This window comes from Diplotaxodon limnothrissa, linkage group LG2 (genome assembly GCF_057381915.1).
Source record: "Diplotaxodon limnothrissa isolate DT_005_m linkage group LG2, D_limnothrissa_male_GT1.1, whole genome shotgun sequence".
Classification (NCBI taxonomy): domain Eukaryota; kingdom Metazoa; phylum Chordata; class Actinopteri; order Cichliformes; family Cichlidae; genus Diplotaxodon; species Diplotaxodon limnothrissa.
In genome coordinates this window covers 5,199,020-5,208,459 of record NC_140597.1, presented here as the reverse complement: position 1 = coordinate 5,208,459, position 9,440 = coordinate 5,199,020, and positions in this window count along the sequence as shown.

The window sequence follows — 9,440 nt, the reverse complement described above, 5'->3', positions numbered from 1 at the left end:
ACTGATACATTTTCTCTGATCTGCGAAAAGGTTGCTTATTCAGTCTTAGGTCACCTAATCTACATAAGTATATACACATGCAAACCTTGAGAAGTTTGAATATTGGCGGACTTTTGTAATTACTCAAAAGATTATGTTCAAAACCTTGTGTCGTCTTATCACATTCATTTCACCCAGAGTATATAATTTGACTTTAGAGACTGAAGGCTATATAAGTTTAAAGAATAGAAACATTTGTAGCCAAGCAGTGGCTAGATGTGAATGGGCTGACCTTAAATTTTGCAACCATTGTGACTTACAGAGTAAGAATTTAAATTATTTGCCATTGCACTGACTTTTGGTATTCAAAGAAACATCTTTCAAACTACCAAATGATCATTTTCAGCATAGCAGACTGTCATATTTCCCACAGGATAAAATGCTGACTTTGGTGTTCCTAAAGTGGATTGAGTAAGAATTCCAATATCAGGCTGTGTGATGCTTGATTCTTTGACAAACTACTAACATTAGCAGATCCTAGGCCTCAGTCACACAAGCCTAGAGAGTGCCTGCCAGTTGGTGAATGGTTGGTGGACATTGCTGTGTGTGCTAAAAAAGTTGCACCGTTTTGAATCAAGTGATAAGGCACAACTTTTACTTTGAAGGTGGCTAATAAAGCATGCACAAAGAGGGTTTTGGCACAGTACCTGTTTTATGATTAATTCCACCCAGCGATGGCCATCAGCAACCACCCACCGCTGGTTGGGGGATAAACATTTTTTCTTAGTAGCCTGTGATCATCAGGGTGTCTCTGACCAGTATCTAGAGCGATGACTAATTGAACAGTTTATGAGTAATAGTCTGTGAACTGACCTGAATCATCTTCATTTTATTTTTTTTAATAAGCAAAGTGATTTTTAATTTCTACTTTTTTCCCATTATGTGTTATTATCCACAGGAAATAACTGTTTTTGTGTAGTTGACACGTCAATGACTAGTTTCTTCTTCTTTTTTTTGTCTGTTTTTGTTCTTCAGTCTGGATTACAATACTTTCTTGCACAAAGTAATGTTTCAAATGAAGTACACCTTGCCTTTTCAACCTTCAGTCAATATTTTTTTCTGCAATTCCAATATATTCTTTAGGCCATTCATTTGAATATTTATTAGAGGTAATAGAAAATAGAGAATTCCCCACTGCTTGCAGATCTGCATCTTAATCGAGGTCATGCCATAGTTTGGCATTTCCTTTAGTGCTTAATAATATAAGTGTTCCCACAGCTTTTGAGGGCTCGACCAGAAACTCTGTATAGAAATGACCAATTGTGTGCTGCCAAATACTAATAATATATTTAAACAGTTGTTTTAAATGAGACAAGGTCGCATTCAGAATGTATTTTGCTTTTATTTTATTAGGTTCTGTGATAGTATATGAGCTTTGGTATTACAAAATTACAATTTTATATTGTTGGGCATCCATGTTGAAGATGGTCAAAAGTTCAAATATTGAGGTCAGTGTATCAGCAAACCTCTGAAGACTTATGCTCAGGCGTCAGAAAGCTTCAAACACGCAGTTTCAGACAGTTTCACGTAGTTTTGTCTGCCCTTGGCTGCAAAAAGAACTAGAATAACTGTGAATAATGCAAAGCAACTCTAGTAGAATCTAAGAATAAAAATATGGAGCTGGGAATGAGCACAACACATTTCATTTATGGCCTGCTAAGCCTAAGTCAAAAGGTTGTTTCTGTTTTTCCATAACAGCATTCTTATACTGACCTTCAGTGTGAGCTTATATATCATCTATAAATCTGGTTAATAGTGAGTAGAATGAAAATAAATATGTTTCCCCAATACCTGACCAGCATGGATTAGCTTTTCATGAACAGCTCATGTATATATTAATATCATGTGAAACATGCATATTCGTCTTTTAGAAAAAGGGTTCATCATGTTATTTATACCATGTGTACTGCATCATTGACTCTTGGAAGCCAAACTGTATAATGGAATGATTTCCTGAAGCAAGTATTGATTGTATTATTTTTTTATGTTTTATTTTCTTTAAGCAAAAAAAATAAATAATAAAATTGCATGTTGACCATTTCAGCTGCTTGCTTTTCGGAAAAAGCTTTTCTTTTAATATAATTATTTATTAACAAATGTCTTTTGCAACTGTTTGCTTGCTTCTGACCACTGGAGAATTTTAAAAGCAAATATGATCTATATTAGATCTGTTTTTAAGGGTGACTCTTTTCTGTAGCTCATTTCCAAGTTGTATGAATGAAGATTTTCAAGATTATTTTGGGGTTTTTTTTACACCTTAAAAATATTCAAATGAAGCTTAACCAGCCTCTTACCAAGTCATTCAGAAGGTTCTGAAACTGTTTTTCTAACATAATTCAGCCTTTGAAAGCAATAATTATTCTCAATTAATTACAGTTTCAGCACCATAAGCTTTGAGATTGTGCGTTGGTCTGTCAGTTTCCAGGTTCTGCGGTCCTCAGTGTCCCTTATTAAGCCTGTTAGATTTAAATTGCTCCACATATGAAGACTTTTGAGAAAGTAATAGCAAAATGAGACCTTTCACCTTGGACTGATGGAAGAAATTAATTCTGACCTAAAATAACTACATTTGATTGACAGGTTAATTGAAGATCACTTCCCACCATGTGCCAATGTGGTGGAGTATTCAGGATAAACCATAAACATTACATAGTATAGTATTTATATAGTGTATATTGTTATTATCTGTGGATTTAGATATTTTAGTATTTAGTATTTATTTATTTATTGTCATTGTCAAGAACAATGAAATTGCGTTTGGGGCTTCCATACAACCCAAAAAAAAAGAAGAAAATAATAAATACCCCTTAAAACCCAAGTGTACATATTTAACCCAGTGTGACTCCAATGCAATAAGACAATCCTTAGCAATAATGTTCGTAGAAATTCAGACAAAGACCTGAGAAACATGACAAAATACAACAATGCAACCCATTCAATATTATTGTACTGTGAGATATGATATCAGATATGATAGTTATCTATTTAAGAAAGAGGGGGGGGGGGGGGGGGGGGGCAGGAGGGGGAAGAGAATAAAGATATGATGCACCAATGCAGACCAGTTCATTGCTATTAAGAAGTTGGATATGGTTATTGTCCGTGAGAGGGGGGCAGAGAGTTCAGGAGCCTCACAGCCTGTGGATACAGGCTGTTGGCCAGTCTGGATGTTCTGGCCTGTATAGACCTGTACCTTCTCCCTGAGGGCAGCAGATGGAAAAGGTGGCGCGCAGGGTGATGTTGGTCCCGCAGGATACTGTGCACCCTCCTCAGACAGCGAGTGGGGAAGATATTACTGATCTCTGGCAGACTTGTTCCAATAATTCTGCCAGCTTCTTTCACCACCCGCTGGAGTGCTTGCTGATCGGCCTTGGTGCAGCTGGGGAACCACACTAGAAATCCATACGTCAGAACGCTGCTGATGGCACAGTTGTAGAAGTTCAACATCAGAGATCTGGGAATGTGTGCGCTCCGCAGTCTCCTCAGGTAGTAGAGGCGCTGTTGGGCCTTCCGTACAACTGAGGTGATATGGTTGCCCCAGGACAGGTCCTCGGTCACAGTTACCCCCAAGAATTTAAAACTGCTCACCCTCTCCACCGCCTCACTGCCAATGAAGAGAGGCAGATGGTTGTTATGACCCCTCTTCCGGAAATCTACAATGATCTCCTTGGTCTTTTTGGTGTTTAAGACCAAGTTATTGTCGTGGCACCATGACTCTAGTTGTTGCACCTCTGTCCTATAGTTTGTCTCATCATTGTTGGATATAAGTCCGAGCACTGTAGTGTCATCTGCAAACTTAACAATGAGATTGGACGCGCAGGAGGAAATACAGTCATGGGTGAAGAGAGTGTATAGCAGAGGGCTCAGAACACACCCCTGAGGGGCACCGGTGTTGACCACAAGGGTGGAAGAGGTGTTCTTACCCACTCTGACACTCTGTCTACGGTTAGTGAGGAAGTCCACAATCCAGTTGCACAGAGAGGAGTTAAGTCCCAGTTGGTGGAGTTTGGGACGGAGTTTGTATGGCCGGATGGTATTAAAAGCCGAGCTGTAGTCTAACTGCGCACTTCAGAGTTTTTTCAGCATCAGACTAAATCTGAACTCTGATCACTTAACTGCTTGAATATTTCAAATATTTTCAACCTGGATAAAATAATTATAATTATAATTTATAATTATTATTTTAGAAAATAACATCACTGTCTGGAAAAGTAGCTCCACCAACAAGCTGTACGAGTATTTACAATCCATCACTTACAGTGCACTCACTATATGGCAACGAGTCACTCTTGCAGAGCTTTGTGTACTCCCATTCTCATTTTATAGCACGGTGGCACGGTGGTTAGCACTGTTGCCGCACAGCAAGAAGGTCCTGAGTTCAATTCCAACATCAGGCCGGGGTCTTTCTGTGAGGAGTTTGCATGTTCTCCCCGTGTTTGCGTGGGTTCTCTCCGGGTACTCCGGCTTCCTGCCACTGTCCAAAGACATGCAACTTGTGGGGATAGGTTAATTGGATAATCCAAATTGCCACTAGGTGTGAATGTGCGAGTGAATGTGAGTGCGAATGGTTGTCTGTCCCTGTGTGTTAGCCCTGCGACAGACTGGCGACCTGTCCAGGGTGTACCCCGCCTCTCGCCCTATGACAGCTGGGATAGGCTCCAGCGCCCCCCTGCGACCCTGAAAAGGATAAGCGGAAGCAAATGGATGGATGGAACATCAAAATTTGGGGGAAAGGGGGGGAAAACACATTACAGCCCACTTTCAGTGTTCATAAACTAACTTTATAGCCTGTATTTCTTTTGGGACTGTGACTGTATGCAAGTGGAATGAGGGATGCAGTCCATTTCTAGCAATTCTAAATATGTACTCTTTTACAGTATGTACCAGTATACGCCAGTTGCTTTGTCACATTTAGTCCCAGAGAAAATAGTTCATACTGTCACCTATAAATGTGGTGAAATTCCAAGTGCAGGTATCTGACATGTGGTACAATTTAATAAAAATCAGGATTCCACCGAGTGAAATATGTAATGCTATTGCACATTCAGTGGCGTGCACTGGTTTTCATCAACTAAAGCACATCCTACTTTCTCATTTTTTTTGTAATTTCCAGAGCTAAGAACTCCCTGTCCAAGTACCACAATGTATGATTTCGCACTTTAACAGTTATTTGAAAGACATCAAAAGAGATGTAACTGAATTTCTGGACAGGACAGATAGGCCCAGTGGATGGATTTTTTTTAAGGCGATAAAACATATGTGTATCTCCCAGTTCTTCTTAGAGTCTGGTTTAGAGGAAAAAGGGAAAGTGCCCAGACCTTTGCTCTAAAAAAGGTGTGTTGATTTAGAAGTTTAAAGATCTTATAGAACAAGGCATCTTCCTTCCTTCTTCCACACAGAAGAAAGATATAAGTGAGCGTCACTAGAATAGGAACCCACTACAGAAAGAGATGATTAATTAATCTCTTTACATTAAGGCGAGTCAGTGGAAAGAGATGATGACATTTACATTTACAATTACAGTTGCAATGGCTCTCACTGTAGATCTTTGCAGAATGCAGGCAGTCCTAGGTGCAAAGAGTTTCCTCAAGATGCTACACAATTACAGCTGTTCCAGCTAAGTAATTACATTGCCTGACACAGCACACAAGGTTGATCCAAACCTAATATACTTGAGGATCTTAAGCAGCTGTTTAGCAAATATAACAATAATATTTGTTGAATAGCTTATAAAAACACGATTGTTTTGGAGAATGCCATAGTTAGTAATAATAATCATTTGCAACATACATGTTTCTATCACTTGTGTTTCAAATTCACAGACGTTTAAAACATTCAAAGTGCATTTGCCCAGCCTAGGAAAGAGATTTCTCTCTGAACATATGTGCAAGGGGTGAGGTCAGCGCTCTCACAGCAGCACCATGGAGCCCCATGGAACACACTCAGATGCACCCGCACACACACACAGGCCCTGGTCTTAATCACGGCAGCAGAGAGAACTAAACATTCGGTGTGATTACACTTAAATCCCTGGGTACATTAGAGTGAAACCCTGAAGAACATGTTGCTAAAAGTTCTTCTGAGAAAGTGCAATACAGGTCTGTCTCCATATTGCATTAACTGTAAAATGAATTTATCAGTCAGTGTAAACATTTAGTGACACCCTAATAACGAGTAGTTAAAGTGGGATAAAGATTTAAAGGTTTTGCTTTAACTCTTTATTATCAAATTATTGTGTTGTTCTTTGTAGCAGCTTCAGAAAAAATGACAGCATCAGCATTTGAATTGCTTGTCTATATTTTTTTTCTTTCATTGCAGTAATGAGACTGGAATTGTTCTATGTGCCTGTGGCACAATTTCAAATGGGTAGAGGGCCAGAAATGATCTATTGTAGGTATTGCAGGTTTAAATTAAAATAAATGAAATGAACAGTACAAATTAAACTAATAATATCCAATAATATAAGCAAAACTGACTACAGTAAATAATCTACCCAACCAGCCGTTGAGTCTGTTCCACTTATACTTATCAGGGTTGTGGGGGGGCTGGAGCCTGTCCCAGCTACCATATGTTAGGAGGTGAGGGTACATCCTGGACAGGTTGCCAGTCTGTCGCAGGGCTAAAGTAAGCTACAGCAAAATATAACTGTTGATACAAAACAGAATAATTTAATTTACAATGATAATATTTATAACCACATACAAAAAGCACATAATTATAGATATTATATAAAAATCAGAGTAAACACACAGTCTGCAGTTTCTCTAGCCTTCTTGGCAGTCTGTTGCAATTCCATATACATTTTTTGCATTATTTTATTACTTATGTTAGCTAATAAAATAATGCAACTTTTAATAGTTAAAATTCTAAAGGACAAATAGGTTTAATATGCACTTTCAATTTGTGTATTACTCTTTACTTTCACAATTCTGAATGAATCACAACCAGTATATCGTATTCTTTGGTGGACTAGAAAGGATAATGCTACAATTATCTATTCTATTAGTTATAAAAAAGCATCCATCATGTCTAACTTTCTATTGTGGCTAGCACTAAAGTTGTCAGTTTGCTTTTAAGTTCACCAATACTTCTGAGTCAAGCTTTGTCTCTTGATAGATATGAAGTCTAAGGGAACCCATTAAAGACAAGACTGCTAGCAAGTGTTACACCTTCAGGATTGTCGGCATAGCAACTGCAAAACCTTTCTTGTCTCTTTTTAGAAAAATGTGACCCCAGATCTAGCTTTGAAATATGATTGTTCTGTGGTTAGTGCATCTGCTCTGGTCAGTCCATCTGACTTCATATGCTATCATTAATGCCTGTGCAATATGCTGGATGTTTATTATGTCTCATGGTCCCTTTTATTGGTTATTTTTATGCATTATTATTAAAAATAGATTTGAGGTCCTACAGTCTGGAAGATCTGACTGTGTTCCATTTTAGTTCAACCACAACCCCAGAGCATTTTCTTTTTAAGAAACCACAAACATATACAAAATTCTCCATGCCAGATTTCCACCTATAAGATCTTTTATGAATCTCTCAAGTAGACCAAAGTTAATTATTATACAATTAGAAATCACATCACACAAATACCCATATCAGCTGTTGGCAGTGTGTGAAAGCTCACACCTTGCAAGAGCTAACTTAAAGTTCAATTCAGTCAGATTAAAATGAACTTACATTTACTGCTCACTATGTATAATTTTTTCACCAAGTTTACCAGGCCCAAAAATGAGCTAGTTCCTATTAATTTCTTACACTAAGGTATAATAGTCTGATCTGTATTCATTATCATTTGAACCTTTCTCACATGCTGCCCACCAATCACCGCCGGTTCCCAGACCAAATAAAATAGTATTATGGAAACACAGACAGATTTAATGGGTCTTGGTATTAGCCCTTGGTAATGATTGCTATTAGCAATCATGTGCAGATATTTTTGCAAGACAGACCTTGCATCAACTCAAATTGAGTTGCCATTGTAAGATTTTTTTTCCTGTCAGAATCACTTTGGATTTTATTCATTAAACAAAATCCTTTTTCAGTAGCACCTCTGGGACCTGCACTGTCTGGAACAGTAGCTCCACCCAACAAGCTGTGCGAGTATTTACAGTCCATCACTTACAGTGCACTCACTATATGGCAACGAGTCACTCTTGCAGAGCTTTGTGTACTCCCATTCTCATTTTATAGCTAAAAAGGTATTTTTTTTAGTTCACTGTTCAACAGAAAAAATGAAGATTTCAGCTGTGGCTGTTTGTTCTTTGAGTGTTTTTTGTGAGTATGAATGTCCATTTGGAGAAAGCGATTAAAAAAAATCAGTCAGTGTAACCTAACAAAACAAAATCTATAGTATCTTATCAGATAACAAATTTCTGTTAGAGTTCCAGAAATCTAAGAGGAAGTGGAAAGGCTAATTACCAGACAAGCTTTTTGTAAAGTGGTGCATGTTGCTAAGCATGCATTTTAACCTAAACCATGATGTTGCCCTTTTCAAATGCCCAACGAAAGAGAGTTGGCACAGAGCCCTTAAGGCAAACTTCTTCTATGTATTAGCAGTCAAGGATGAATTGATACTGTTTTGGTTTTTGAGATCACTGACGTCATAATTCTTTTAACAATTCCGAAGCAAATTAGGATGAAATGTCGCACAAATTACCAGGTGCCTATCAGAATAAAAAATAATGAAAGGGATGATGTTTTATATAAGTCGGAAAACTTAGGCTGGCCAAGAAAATCATGATCTTATCTCTACAATCTTATTTCTCTACACAAATCAACATTTATCAATCTAAAACGTCAAAGTTGTAAATTAAATTGAACAAGGAATGGTTTAAAGCAAGGGCGATAACCCCCCCCCCCCCCCCCCCCCCCCCCAAATGGTTTGTTCCAGCTCGCCTCTCCCCTGCTCTGGCTCTAGCCCTTTCTGCCAGAGCGATGGTGGCTGAGACGCAGCGGAGCGGAGGTGTAAGTGCCTGGCTTAAAACAGGACATATTAGCTGCATTTAACCTTCAGTTACTCTTTATATAGTTAAGTAGGAGTCAGACCATGTTTCTTTTTAGCTGAAAAACCTTACACCCAGGTAACCTGCAGTGTTGGAAACGTGTTTTCCGACGATGTTTGCTACCCTACAATCCGTCCTGCTCTGTAGTAAAATCAGCGACATTTGACCGTCCTGTTGCTCCCATTGAAATTTATATAGCCTATTTAAAATCGAAAACTTAAAATTGTCTGTAGCCTGCTGTTGTTACCACTGTCCTGTTTGAAATGGAATGAGAGAAGTTGGTTATTTTGTCATATGTGCATGTGCCAAGATTAAACCCAGGAGCAACATTCAGGTAAAAGTGTAAGATCAAATGATCCGTCAATCAAGAATAATGTTGGATCAGTGTTTCAGTAT